The sequence below is a fragment of the Crocuta crocuta genome, unplaced genomic scaffold (genome assembly GCF_008692635.1).
Source record: "Crocuta crocuta isolate KB4526 unplaced genomic scaffold, BGI_CrCroc_1.0 scaffold27, whole genome shotgun sequence".
NCBI classification, from domain to species: Eukaryota; Metazoa; Chordata; class Mammalia; order Carnivora; family Hyaenidae; genus Crocuta; species Crocuta crocuta.
In genome coordinates this window covers 1869416-1884487 of record NW_027532250.1, presented here as the reverse complement: position 1 = coordinate 1884487, position 15072 = coordinate 1869416, and the positions used below count along the sequence as shown (strand labels likewise).

The following is a 15072-nucleotide window of genomic DNA, read 5'->3' as shown; positions in this document are numbered from 1 at the left end:
TCCCTCTCAAAATAAAGAAATAATCTTAAAAAAACAACAACAAACCCCCCCCCCAAAAACAGCAGAATAGTCCTAGATAGAAGGAGACTTAAATACAAGTTCCAGGCTAGGACATCTGGGGACGTGGGGATGTGGCTGTGTGGTAGGTAATGCTATGTGTACTATTATGTTGGTATGATAATAGAATAATAGCGTGCTATTATCATGCTAATACATATTACACATCTAATACTTCACATTAATAGTGTGAAAACGTGTTGTGGTTCATGTAAAGGACGTCCTTCATCACAGGTGTGTATATGCAGACACAGCGTCAGTCACATATGAATATGGAGAAAGCGATGCGAGGAGAGTATCGAGCGGAGAATCTAAGGGAAGATAGTCAAGTGTTCATTGTTCTCTGGTTTTGTTTGTTTTTTTTTGTTTTTTTTTTGCGTGTATGTGTTTTGCAGGGGCATCTTCTCGTTTTTTTGTTTGTTTGTTTGTTTTTAGTTTATTTCTTTTAAGAGACAGAGAGAGAGCAGGGTATGGGTAGAAAGACGGGGAGAGAGAGAGGGTCCCAAGCATGCTCCCTACAGCGCAGAGCCTGTCATGGGGCTCACGAACCGTGAGATCACGACCTGAGCCAAAACCCAGAGTCAGATGTTTAACCAGCTGAGCCACCCCTGCACCCTGGCAGGGGTGGGGGATGGGGCACAGCTTTTCAAAATAAAAAGTTGGGGGAAACCATGCATAGTCTATACCCTGGGCAAATCAGCAGGTCATATCTGGTTCATGAGCCCCCTGATTTATGACTTTTGTATGAAATCACCTGACACACAGGGAACTTGTTGCTGACTCTTACCTCTGTGATGCCTTTCTGACTCCCTGAGAGCTAAGCCAGGGCTCTGTACGGGCACTTATGAGAGTTCGGGCCATTGGGTTAGACCTAGGTATCTGTCTGTCTTCTCTTAAGTAGGGTGTGAATGGAGAAGGGATATTTCCTGCTCACTTTGGCTTCTCTCTCCTCCCTCTGTCCTGTGTTACTAGGACTAGAATGAGCTGCTAAGAAGGTAAAACCCCCAAATCACCCAGATGCCCCTGAACAAGTGTTCATTTTAATTGCACGCTTGGAAGGCCAGCAGGAGGGGCACTGGGCGGCTCAGTCAGTTGGCCGGATTCTTGATCTCGGCTCAACCACCATCTCACGGTACATGAGGTTGACCCTCACGTCAGGCTCGGTGCTGACAACTCAGACACTGCTTAGGATTCTCTCTCTGCTCCTTCCCTGCGTTCTCTCTCTCTCTCTCTCTCTCAAAATAAATAAAGAAATAAACATTTAAAAAAATGTATGAAAGGTCAGCAGGAAGGGGTCAGGTCTGGTGTGGCCAGGGCTCCACTCCATGGAGTCAGCCCTTCTGTAGTTTGGCCGCACTACCCAAGGCTTGCCCTCCCAAGGATCACTCACCGATCAAGATGGCTTCTGGAGCTCCGTCCATTGCATCCGCATTCTAACCACCAGGAAAGAGGAAGGAACAGAGAACAAATCAGGGAGAGGCTCTATGCTAGCCACCTTTTGTGAAAGATTCCCCAGAAGCTTTCATTTGCATCTCATTGAGTAAACTTCAGCCCGTGGCCATGGCTAGCTGCAAAGGAGGCTGACAAACGGTGTCTTCATTCCAGGAGGCCCCGTGCCTTCCTGAAGGGCAGGTTCAGTTCCTGCAGAAGAAGACAAGGGTGACACTAAGGGACAGACGTTCTCGGCCACCCCTCTAACCCTTCAGAGGGCCTGGCAGATACTCGACCAAAGGTTGGCAGACTACGTCCCACCGGCCAAATCTGGCCACCGGCCGGTCTGTTCACAGCCCACGAGCTAACGACAGTGCTTTCGTTTTTTCAACAGTTATGTTTAAAATGCTTCTCCAAGAACCATATGTAACAGCCTCCAGCCTCCGTGTGGCCTTCCAGATAGTAAGGCCTGAAACATTTACTACCTGGCCCTTTAAGAAAAAGTTTGCGGACCTGTACCAGACACTTAATACATTCTTTGAAAGATTTACCTTTCCAAGGATTTCCCAGCCATCTGCCACCGGCCAAGTCTTGGAGAAGGGCAGCAAGCTGTCCCCACGGGGCTAGAGACTAGGAGGGGGCAGAGATAAATAATGAGTGAAACGTAATTAGCTACAGTTGTGCTTTGCACTCTGAAGAAGTGTGGGTGCTGATATGGGGGGCGGATGACTCTATTTTGGGCCCCCAGGGAGGGGCTGCAGAACTGGTTAGCTGAAATCTTAAATAGCAGTTGGCCTGGTTAGCCTGGTGAGGTGTGCGCCTTGTGGAGGGGGAAGCATTCTAGGCCCAAGAAAGAGCAGGGACAGAGGCGGTGGGGAGGAAGATCTTGGTGTCATCCAGAAGTGACAAATGGCCCGGGTGTGGTGTTGTGTAGGAATGACAGGAGAGGGGAGAGAGGCAGCAGAGACTCAAGGAAACCCTTCCCCAGTGAGACCTGCAGGAACCTATCAGCGGACGGATCCACGTTGTCTTTGTGCATTTTCCTGTTTTCCAGCAGGTTCTCAAATGCCGTGAAATAGCCGTTTCTAGAATGTATCCACTGTCCTTTCTTTTCATCCTCACCGCTTTCCCTTGAGTCTCTTATAGAAAAAAAAAGGTAGGGATTCCAGAAAGACTGGTCCAGCCGCATGGAAAGCGGCCCAGGAAACTGCTTGGTGACGGCGGCAAATGCGCTAAGAAAATTATCCTGTAATTGAAGGGGAAATTCTTTATTAGGATTGTTGAAGAGTTCTACAAGCTTCTTTCATCTGCCACTCACTCCACACTTTAATTAATTGGAATTCAGGAGCCTTCCCAAGCCTGCATTTGCACTATCTCTCATAAGGATCAGGCCTTCTGGTGCAGGTGGGGAAACTGAGGCAGGAGAGACCCTGGGCTGCGGAACTCGGGGAAGTCCTACAACAGAGAGCTGCTTTCTGAACACTTTAGGCCTCAGGCTTCAGGAAAGAGCTCAAAGCCAACTGTTCCAAAGAAGGGGAAGAGTGTCACCTTAAAAAAATGTGTTTTTGTTAAAACTGGTTAAATCACATTTTATACGTGACCTTGAAAAAAAACACTGCATATAAACACATGAACATTTATGACTTATTTTTATATCACAACTGACTATGGAAAATCCTGATGTGCCTGCTGGGTTGTTCTACTTTTTCTTTTCTTTTTTTTTAAAGTTTATTTATTTATTTGAAAGAGACAGACACTGTGAGTCGGGGAGGGGCAGAGAGAGAGAGGAGAGAGACAGAATCCCAAGCAGGCTCTGCGCTGACATCGCAGAGCCCAACTCGGGGCTCAAACTCATGAAACAGATCATGACCTGAGCTGAAAGCAAGAGTTGGATGCTTAACCAACTGAGTCACCCAGGCTCCCCAATTCTTTTTCTTGATACTTAACTGAAACCCAGTGCAAACTAGCTTAAACAAAAATGGTAATGTGTAATCTCTCATAAAAGAGAAAGTCTAGGAGGCAGGCAAGCCTGGTTCCATGAGCTTCCATGATGTCACCAGCTCACTCTCTCTCAGCCTTCCTTGCTGTCTTTCTCACTGTCTCACTTTCTCAACTTTTCTCTCTCTCTTCTGCTTTCTAGACTCTCTGTGAGGTAGCTGTCAACAGCTCATAGAACTTTATTGCAAACTCAAGGGAAAGATGGGTTCTTTTTCTCAATAGGTCCAGGAAAATCCCCAAAGCAATCAATACAGAGACGCATGTCAAATGGTTTTGCTCATCATTCTGATAACATTCCTCCCCTGGGCATTTTCAAGAGACATTTGTAAAGTTTCCAATTGCTTTCAGCTGTGGTTTTCATTTTTGTCTTTGTCACTGCACTCTTTCTTTGGAACTATGTAGAAAAACAGACACACACCAATCATCTATTAGCCTACCAAGGATACAATCTATTATCCTACCAAGTAATACAATCACTGCTATCCTTTTGAGGTGTCTCCATCTCTGGGCCCCAAAGCATACATGCCAAGTGTGATTATGATAATGGCATGGGAGGCAGTATAGTTTATGTGGGCTTTGGAGCTAATGGATTTGGGTATGAATCTTACTTTTTTTTTTTTTAATGTTTATTTATTTTTTGAGAGAGAATTTGGGAGAGAAAGAATCCCAAGTAGGCTCCATGCTGTCAGTGCAGAGCCCAATGAGGGGCTCAATCCCCAGAACCCGAGATCATGACCTGGGCAGAAATCGAAAAGTCCAACACTTAAACAACCAAGCCACACAGGGAGACCCCCCTTTTTTAAGTAGGCTCCACGCCCAACGTGGGGCTTGGACTCACATTCTACGGAGTGAGCCAGCCAAGTGTCTGCCTGAATTCTACCATTTTAATTCTTTCTGTAAAAAAGTTATTTATTTGTTTGTTTGTTTATTTAGAGCGTGAGCAGGGGAGAGGCGGGGGGGCGGGGAGCACAGGCGGGAGGGGCAGAGAGAGAGAGGGAGACACAGAATTCAAAGCAGGCTCTCAGCTCTGAGCCGGCAGCACAGAGCCTGATGCGGGGCTCGAACCTACGCAATGTGAGATCACTACCTGAGCCCAAGTGGGACACTTAACCGACTGAGCCACCCAGACTCCCCTGATTGGACACTTCTGACCAATGCTTGCGGCCCATGGAATGCCGTGTGCTGATTGGCTCAGGTCTGAGCGACCTGAACCAATCACGGTGGAAGGCAGGGAGAAAGCGCCTGGATTGGTGGATTGCGTGAGCAGGCGGAGGCCGTTGCCCTTAGGACCGAGCTGCGGATTTGCCGCGAGCCTGCAGTGTCCCGCCCCCAAGGCAGGCTCTCAGCAGGTGGGTTTGTCACCTCCCCCTGGGGGCGGGCCGTGGGGAGGGGCCGTGGGGCCGGCCTGACTTTCCCTTCCAGCTTCCGGCTTCCGGCCGCGGCCTGGGGCCCGTGCCCCCCGCCCCCCCGGCCCGCATCTTCATCTTCGCTCCGGAGTCGCCTCACGTTCCCAGACCGCACCTTTCCCCGGGGCCCAGGGGACCGCCGGAACTGCTACGGTTTGGAGGCCATTTTTGCTTGTTTTCTCCTTGGCAAAACATGAACTCTTCTACGAAAATAAAATGATTTATTTTTTTGAAAGAAAGAAGAAGGAAAAGGGGGAAAACTCATAAAAATAAAAGCCCAAGGGCAACTCCAGCAGCAAACTGGACTTCAAGTCTGCGGCGCTGCGGGACGGAAGCGGACGCACCCGGGTGAGTCTCACGTGCAAGCAGAGCCGGGGGAGACGGAAGCGGGGAGGTTTTCAAGGGAAAAGCTCCCTCGAAGCTCGTGAGACAGAGGTTTTAATAACTGGTGTCAACAGCCGCGGTGTGTTGAGCGCTCGCTAAGTGCGGGGCCCTGGGCTGAGCGTGCGGCTACCTGTCATCCTCCCAGAGGCCTCCTTTCACAGAGGAGGAAACTGAGGCACAGGGAGGCGAGGTGGCTCGCCCCCAGGGCACGCGGTGGGGCTGGCCCTCGGGCCCGTGCTCCTTTCTCCAAAGCTTCCTAACCAGCGCCTTTGGCGGACTGTCTTCGGGTCTGGGGTTTGAGAGTTTGCGGAGGGAGGCTTCTGGCAGACGGAGCCTCCCTTCCTGGGTTCCAGACTCCGCTGGGGTGGGGCTGGGTCCACGCGGGACCCTTTCAAGCCCGCTGGAAACGGGGAATCATTCTTTGGGATTTCCTGCTCCCCGGGTTTCTTCCACTAAGTGAGTGCGTTGCGGCGAGCCTGGAGTCACCGATCTTCGTGTGTGTGCACGTGCGTGTGTGCGTGTGTGTGAACGACAGGTAAGCAGAGCACCGTGAATCCTTCCAATAGGCAAGTTCCCGGGACTTGGAAAGGCCTGAGAGTTCCTTCTGATGCTGACTTTGTGGGGTCAGCGCCAAAAAGACAAGACAGCAGGGTAAGGTGGCAGAGAGGGATGACCAGGTGGGAGCGGGGAGGGGGTGCCCCAAGAAGGTGCCCCAGAGGAGCACTCACTGATTGGAAAGAACCAGCCGCCGGGGAATTTGGGGGAAAGGCCGTCACAGGCGGAGGAGGAGGCGGCAGGCGTTGAGATTTGGAGGCTGAGCAGGAGCCAGTGAAAGAGGCGGTGGGGGAAGGGACGAAGGCACCCCTGCAAGAAGGAACTGGACAGCCTCTCCTGTCTAGAACGGATCTGAGCTTGTGGAAGCTTCTGCCACCGTCGGCCGTGATGTTGTCTGAGTTCGAGTCCCAGTAGTCTTCCCAGCCTGGTGACCCAAGGGGCCCAATCGATGGCCAGGAAAGATGACCGGGGCCTGCGGGGGGCGGGGCTGTGGGTGTCACCTGCCTTTGGGGTGGGAAGGAACTTTCGCATAATGAAGGTACCTCTGCCCGCCCTCCCTGCCCTCCATGGAGGCTCCAGGGCTTGCTCACCAGCCGCCTTCACCTTCAGGCTTAGCCACCGGTGAGGCAGGCGGCCTGGGAGGGAGGCAGTCGGGCCAGCTGCGGGGCTCAGACACGCCAGGGGAGGCGGGGGAAGAGCGAGCTTTGCTGAGAAAGCATGAGTCGTCACTTACAAAACGCTTTCTTCTTGCTTTCTTTTCCTCTTTCCAGATCAGAGCAAAAGGCACCGCCTTCTCCCTGAGGCAAAGTCAGGTTCTTTTCCAAAAGTGAAAAGTGATATTTGCTCTGGGAGCTGTGTTGATCTTCATTTTAGTGGCCCCCCAGGCGAGCCCATAAGAAGATACCAGTTTCTGGGATGGGAGAGCAGAGAAATGTAATAATTGAGGGGCTGCCGCCCAAAATTTAATATGGATGATTTGTTTCAATGTTCTTTGGGTCTGTTTAAACATCCCAAATAACCAAAATTATATCCTGGGGAGGCGGTAGTGTGCATGTTTAAACGGCCAAGTGCATGGGTCAGGAATACGCGGGTTTTGGTCTTATTTTTGCCTCATACCAGCACTGCGAACCTGGGCGAGCTCCTTATTCTGTATAAGCCTCAGTTGCTCGATACATACTTGAGTGTATACATAGCTGCTTAGGATAGCGCCTGGGACGTGACAGCTCATGAAATTGAAATGAGTATAATAATAATAATAATTAGTGGGGTAGTAGTGTTAATGGATGGTAGACGCAGGGGCCAGACTTTCTAAGTTCGATAACCCGGCTCTGCCACTTCGCAGCTCTGCGACCTACTTAGAACGCAGCGCAGCTCGGTGCAGGGTGAGTACTCGAGGCCCGTTATTCTGTTACCACGGGCAGTACAGTGTTATTCCAGCGCAAGAGAGTATTCTTCCCGGGCAGAGACTCGCTCCTATTCTGCACTACATCCCTAGTTTCTACAATAGTGCTGAGCTCCTAACAGGGCCGCTCAATAAATTTTCACCCACGTTGTTGAGTACATGAAATGGAAAGGGATGAATCATTACTGTGTTTCTCTGTAGACAGAAGAATCCTGAACCCCTCTATGTGCGAAGCACTCCGATAGGGCTGGAATAGAAGCCTCTTTCCTTTGCCTCCACGCAGCTGGCTTTCATGTCCAGATCTTGAGTCTCAAATCTATACAATGCTCAGCAAATGGGATGCAAAGGCTCCATTAGGTCCCTGTGGACTCACAGCACCAAACACCGATCGTGTCTCCACCGTGCACCTCCCGGCAGGGTCACTGCTGACTCGAGCCCGGGATCTCACTGGGGACCCACTGCGTTCCACCCTTTGGCATCTCCAGGGCCTCCCACATAACAGACACTCAGGTGGGGCTGGTGAAATGGTATTGATGTGCGTACATGACTGCCCCATACCACCATTTTGAGGGAGTATTTTTTTTTTAATGTTTTATTTCTTTCTGGGAGGGAGAGAGACAGCCTGAGCAGGGGAGGGTCAGAGAGAGAGGGAGACACAGAATCCGAAACAGGCTCCAGGCTCTGAGCTGTCAGCACAGAGCCTGACGCGGGGCTCGAACCCACGAACCGTGAGATCATGACCTGAGCCGAAGTTGGACGCTTAACCGACTGAGCCACCCAGGCGCCCCCCCTTTGAGGGAGTTTTGTATTCACTCATCTGACTGAAGGCGAGAAGAAAGAGGTACATATTTTCCTTCTCAAGCTGGGCACACAGGCTGTTGGAGGCAGAGCTGGATTTGAGGTGGGGCCAGCTGAGGAGCCACAGAGGCTGCTAATACCCCCGGGACACTAATCTGGGTTGGTGTGATGAGATTTTCCTTCGAAGATTAGGTGGCGGTCCCCAAGCTGGTCCCCAAGCTGCCTCGATAGGAACGTGTGCGGGTGAGCTGCGGGGTGGGGGGCATGTGAGAGGAAGGCGACTGCACTGTTCTAGAGGATCGCCCTTAGGGTTCCCTGCCGTATTGCCTCTTGGCTTGAAGGCCAGAGCCTGTATCCCGCTTCCCAAGGTGGGCATGTCTGGGGCAGGCAGCGATGTGCCAAGGGGCGCATGCAGCCACAGCTCAAACAGGGTATGCCCTTCATAGCTCATTAGAAGCCCTTTTTAAAAATTTTTTTACTGTTTATTTATTTTTGAGGGAGAAAGAGAGAGCACAAGCAGGGGAGGGGCAAAGAGAGAGGGAGACACAGAATCCGAAGCAGCCTCCAGGCTCCGAGCTGTCAGCACAGAGCCCGACGCGGGGCTCAAACCCACGAACCGTGAGATCATGACCTGAGCCAAGCTGAATGCTCAACTGACTGAGCCCCCCCAGGCGCCCCTAGAAGCCCTTTTCAGATAAATTAAGACAAGTATCAATTATCAGTATGCCATGGAGGAGAACGCCAGACTGCCTCATAGGTTGTGTTTTTTAAGTTTATCTATTTATTTTGAGAGAAAGAAAGCACAACCTGGGAGGGGCAGAGAGAGGGAGAGACAGGACCACAAGCAGCTGTACGCCCTCAGCGCAGAGCCTGATGCGGGGTTCGAACTCACAAATCGTGAGATCATGACCTGAGCTGAGCTCAAGAGTTGGACGCTTAACCGACTGCGCCACCTAGGTGCCCCTTTTCTTTCTTGATTTTTAAATTAAAACACAGGACTTTGTTTTTATTTTTAATTTAATTTAATTTTTTAAAGTGTATCTATTTTCAGAGGAAGTGTGAGAGTGGGGGAGGGGCAGAGAGAGAGGGAGAGAGAATCCTGAGCAGCATGGAGCCTGGTGCAGGGCTCGAACCCATGAACCGTGAGATCATGACCTGAGCCGAAAGCAAGAATTGGATGCTTAACTGACTGAGCCATCTAGGTGCCCCTACTTTTTATTTTGAGTGAGAAAGAGTGCACAAGTGGGGGCAAGGGGCAGAGAGCAAGAGCGAGCGAGCAAGCGAGAGAGAGAGAGAGAGAGAATGTCAAGCAAGCACCATGACCAGTGTGAAGCCCTATGCGGGGCTCAATCGTATGACCCTGAGATAATGACCTGAGCTGAAATCAAGAATTGGACGCTCAACCAACTGAGCCACCCAGGCGCCCCAAAGCACAGGACTTTAAAAAAATGCCAAGCCTGTTCCAGCCAAATCATCCAGATAACTTGTTTGCTTTTTTCTCAGCGATGAAGAATATTTTGGCGGACACATCTATGCATTGGTATTCCTACATTAAGAATACATTGGTATTCTTAAAACCCTGAAGTGGGGTCCAGCCAATAGGCCATCTCTCTTTAATTCTTTCTGTGAGGCTGATTTCTGGAAGGAGCTGCCTTTGATCTTGAGCCCCCTCAGAGCAGCAGGCTGGCGTTTTGCTATCACTGACACCAATGGGGCATTTAGGGGGCAGAACGTTTTGGTTTCTGGTATAAACCTCCATCAAAACTAGTTAAAGTCAGAAAGGTCATGGTTTGGCTCACAGAAGTGGGAAGCGTAGGATTGGATTCGTGGATTCCTGTGTTGTCATCAGAACCTCCTCCCCCCCCCCCTTTTCTGTCTCTCTTCTCTCTATCTGGCCTCTTGCTATTCTTCTATAGAGGGACTTCTTTAGTGAAGCTGTGCAAAGGTGCGGAGGATCATGACATTGGCAGACAGGCTTACATCAAAACATCCTGCCCAAGGCAAGCACAGAGGCACTAGAGAGCTTGGAGTTCTCAGGGTCTGCCGATAAAATCCCAGGGCCGGGCTTGGATTGGTCCAGCCTGGTTCATGTGAACATGCCTTGACCAATCAGAATGTCCAGGGAGTTGGAATACCGTGTGTGATTGGCCAGGCCTGGATTACTAGTCCCTCTAAAGGAGGTACTGGGGAAATATATGACTGAAGACCCAACCAGAACCACACAGGGGGAGGGACAAGGGGCAGCCCCCCAAAGGTAGGAGGGAGTCATTTATGGGAGTGGGGGCAGGGCATTGGGAAGGACTAAACCACCGATGTTCACCCCCCAGGAGGAGGCATTCTTACTTGGAGAGACGGGAAGGTACCTTGTATCTTCTTGTGGAGTTAGCCCCAGGTAGGTGTGGGCCCTGATCTTCATTTAAAGACGGAGAGTTCTACAAGTTTCCTTAGGGGCCCTATCTGCCTTCTGAAGACAGTTGTTAAAAATTAGAAAAGGAAATCTATTTCCATGACTTGGTTCTGATTTCTCTTCATGTTAAAAGAGATCAGGGTGGGAGAATGTTCTGGACAAACGGCCCACTCTTGTTGCCAGATTTCTAATTCTGTGCATCTGGCAATCCAAAGGCTGGCTTTACAGACGGACCGGTGCACTGAAGAAGAAAACTTTCATGGATAAAACTTTGCAAGTATGTAATAGTTTTAAGCCAGAGGCCACAAAGCAATGGCATGTTTTCTTTGGCCAGGACAGAGTTTACAAAAAAAGAAAACCAAACGCTTGCCAACATTTAAGAATTGGAATATTTCATATGAAAGCATGGGTTTCCGGCTCCTCTAGGAAAACCAGAAGACCCGGCCACGCTGGCCCCGGAGGTGACCTGGCCACAGTTGCCTGGAGCTGAGGACCAGCACTGCCTTTAGACAGGATGCGATGCTACAGTTTGCCACAGTCCCCACCACTCCCTATCGTCCTGCCCCTGGCCTGCTTCATTTACACGCCATTCCCCTTACCTGGCTGGCCTCGTTAAGTCTTTACCTTCGCAGCCGCCGTGGTTTTACAACAGCAAATTCCCTGAGCAAAATCTTTGAAGAATTCGGTCTTTCTTTGTCTAGCTTTATGACCTTAGGCAAGTTACTGCTTCTCTCCACACCTGAACGGTTTTTTGTTTTGTTTTGCTGTTTTTTACCTGCAAGCTGGAGGTTGAAATACTTCATTGAATCAATCTTCATTGAGAATCGAGTTTTCTAGGTGCTGGGTTGACTGAACAAAGAGCCTGGCTGGGGGCAGACAGAGGCCGGTGTCAGGAAGGCAAGCAGGTGCCGATACGTGTCGGGAAGGTGTTTAAACAATACTGTGCATCCAAGTCCCCGAGCCCAGCCGTTGGTGAACTATGGCCTGTGCGACAGATCTACGCAATACCTGCTTTTGTAAACAAGTGTCCAGGGAGCACACATTCATCGACATATTGTCAAAAGTGCTGCAGACTGTCTGCTCACAAGGGCAGGATGGAAGAGTGACGACGGAGGCCATGTCCCTTGCAGAGCCTGAAATATTTACCATCTGGCCCTTTCCAGAAAAGCTTTGCCGGGTCTGGCGTTAGCCCTGAGCCCAGGTCAATAGAAGGAGCTCAGTAAGTTGCGCTTGGAAGTGGTAGTGGCATAAAGGTCCTCCCTTCCAGCTCTCTGTGGCTGACCACGCAAGGCCGGGTGACTTTCACTGCCCACTGCACTTCCTCTGCCCCCAGCTTGCCGTGTGCTTGCTGACTGCTGTGTTCCTCGTTTAGGTAAAACCGCAGAAGCAGCTTTGGTTACGTCTTCATACCGATGTCACAGAAAGCATAACGTGGCCCTACTCAGAGGTAGGCTTGGGGTTTGCCAGCTGTCCCTTTCTGTGCCTCGGATCAGGCTGATCAGGCCGAGTCCAGCCCAGGAAGAGACAGGCTGTGGCTTGACGGCCCGTGTAGAAAGGGCTGGATCTGTGTTGACTTACATTTTTCGAGGGGGTGTGTGGCAGGCTTGCTGAGGTTTTATGGTTTCATCAGTGGTTCTACACGTGTGCCAGCTCCCACAGGCTGACTGTGTGAGACCTTTGTTCCAACCCCTCGGGGAGATTCGCTCCCCCCACCCCTTCCTCCTCTGGCAGCGGCTGGGGGCAGCAGGACAGCAACGGCAGCGTTTATCGAGGGCTGAGCGCTCTGTATTCGTCGTCCCTCTCATCCCCAGGAAAACACAGTGCATCGGGCACCCATAAGGTAGGGTCTGAGGATCAGCCACGTAAAGAATTTGCTGGAGGTCACGCAGCTAGGTACCACGGAAGGTGGGGATTTGGCTGTCTGTGCTCAGAACGCCAGGGCAAGTTATGTAATCTCTCAAGTCTTAGTTTCCAAGTCTGGGAAATGGAAGTAATTAAAGCTTCCGTGAAGGGTTGTTGGGAAGATTGGGGAAAGGACATATAGTGCCTCGTATACGTCACGTAGTCCAGGCTCACTAGACGATTCCTGTGCTGGTGATGGTGACGTCATGTGATGATGGTGAGGTCATGTGATGGTGATGGTGGTGATGATGGTGGTGATGGTGATGGTGGTGATGATGATGGTGGTGGTGGTGATGCTGAGGGTGATGGTGGTGGTGATGGTGGTGATGGTGATGGTGGTGATGATGGTGATGGTGGTGGTGGTGGAGGTGATGGTGGTGATGATGGTGGTGGTGGTTGTGGTGATGGTGATGGTGGTGATGATGGTGGTGANGTGTGCAGGGGCCCAGGGCACTCATGGAAGTTGGTGACCCTTCAGACAAAGGACAATGATTTCTGCACAGAGGGAGTTTTCCTGTGTAAAAACGGCATCTGTTTGGTTTTATTAGTCAGAAAAGAGGAATGTGGGCGGCAGAAGGGACAATTGAGGATCTCCTCAGTGAGTGGACATGGATGCAACTTTGTACTTTCAGAGACTCTGATATTGATGCTGAGAAGAAAAAAATAGGAAGGATGGAGGAAGGGAGAAAAGATGGGAGGGAGGGGGGAGAGAGAAAAAAGAGGGAGGGGGGAGCAATGAAGACAGAAAGACAAAACACAACAGAAGAAGTAAGGGAAACAAGAAAAGAACAGTGTGTCTGAGGGTCTCTCAAGAGCTGCTACTTGAGCAGAAAGCTATGGGGGCCGCCCACAACCTTGGGAGTGAGCAGTCGGGCAGGGCAGCGTGTGCAAAGGCCCTGGGGTTGGCAGTGAATTTGGTTTGTTTAAGAAACAGGCAAGGGAAGCGCGATGGGCCTGGTAGGTTCAGGGGGGTTGTGGACAAGGTAAGTTTGGAACCAGGCTGAGTGGGCCTGGTCCCCACAGAGCTGGGCGGGAAGACGAGGCAGGCTGCCGGGAGCACCTCTCCCCAGCTCCGTGGGGGCCGCCCCATGGGTCCATGGGCTCTGTGCTGCCAGGCTTTTGCTACACGGAAAAGCAGGGATACCCACTGTTGAGGGAAGTCTCATGTCTTGTAGCTGCTGGCGTCCAATGTGAAGATTTACAAGAGACTTTGTAGGCAGCACAGGCACTGGGGGGGTGGGGGCCACTCTGGGGCCCCCGACTTGCAAGGCTGGGACTTGCCAGGTTTCTGCCCCTGTGGGCCGGGCACTTGGTCTTTCCGGGCTATTCCGGAAGACGCTGGCCATCGGCTCTGGGTCCATCTCCTGCGGACCCGTGTGTGGAGCTGGCCAGGGACTTAATCCAAGTAAGGGCACAGCCGGGAGGAAAAGGGTGTGTCTTCCTTCAAAAGCCTTGAATAAAGGAACCCTATTCAGGGCCTGAAAAGAGCCATGTTTAAGTGAGGGGCAGCCTGCCCTGGCAGGTCTGTGTGCGCAGTGACCTCTTCCCTGGGGCGGGGAGTGGGTGGGTGGAGGGGTTGCTGTTTGAAAGCTTGTTGCTCTTCTCCCCGTGGAGGAATCTCACCAAGGAAACCTGACACACTGGGGTGCAGTCTCTGCTTTGGGACTCCGGAAACTGGTCCTTTCCCTTCCCCTGGGGATTCGGAGAAAGACCCTCCCGGGCACATCTGGCTCATCCCCATCCCCAGCGCGGGCAGCTGAGGCTCTGCCCCCCAAAGAGAGTCTGCCCCCCACGTGTCAGCGAGCTTGGTGACCCATTTTCACCAGAGGTGGCCAGTGTCTAGCAAGGTCGCAGAAGGTGGCCTGAGTCAAGACTAACTGGTGACAGAAGGTAAACTTAAAGCAGATCAAAGAGACAAAGGACAGAAAGCCTTGGATGGACTCTGAGGGTGTCATGCTAAATGAAATATGTCAGACAGGGGCTCCTGGGGGGCTCAGTCAGTTAAGCGTCTGACTTTGGCTCGGGTCATGATCTCACAGTTCATGGGTTCAAGCCCCACATCGGGCTCTGTGTTGACAGCTCGGAACCTGAAGCCTGTTTCAGATTCTGTGTCTCCCTCTCTCTCTCTCTGCCCACATGGACCCAATAGCTCACAGTTATGAGCTGAGTCTTACACGGGGCTGACATTCTAAAAAGTCACGTTGATTGAGGTCCACTTTGCACAAAACAAAATCCATTCCTTTAGGCGTGAAGTTCTATGAATTGTGCAGCACTGGCCGGTGTGTAACCATCAGCGCAATCAAGCTATAGAAGGACATTTCCATCTTCCCAAAAGTCCCCCAGTCTGGCTTTGGAGCCAGCCTCTGCCCCTCTACCCTCAGCCTGCAGCAACTACGATCTTTTTCTGTTGCTGCAGTTTTGCCTCCTCCAGCGCGTCCAGGGATGGCCTCGCAGGCCGCACAGCGTGAGGCTGGCTTCTTTTGCTCAGCACAATGCCCCTGACACCCGGCCCTGCATAGACGTACCACAGTCAGTCCCTCCTTTCACCTGCTGCTGGACATTTGGCTTGTTTCTAGTCTTTGGGGATCATGAATTAACATGCCTATGTAGGATTTTGTGTGGATGTATGTTTTCATGTATCTTGGGTGAACACCTAGGGTATATCTAGGATGCAGCTTAGCACTCCTACCAACAGTGTGAATGAGGTCTGTTGCTTCACACTATCACCATCA

At 51.3% G+C, this 15072-nt stretch overlaps 1 long non-coding RNA gene across 4 annotated transcripts in view; it reads left to right on the top strand.

Annotated features, from left to right (window-relative positions):
• Positions 1-4973: 4973 nt before the first annotated feature.
• The window catches only part of LOC144243265 (uncharacterized), a 40557-nt gene continuing 30458 nt past the window's right edge, over positions 4974-15072 (top strand). For all 4 annotated transcript variants that reach the window (XR_013338593.1, XR_013338592.1, XR_013338591.1 and 1 more), the window contains exon 1: positions 4974-5240. This is a non-coding gene — a long non-coding RNA (uncharacterized LOC144243265). The remainder of the gene's footprint in view (positions 5241-15072) is intronic.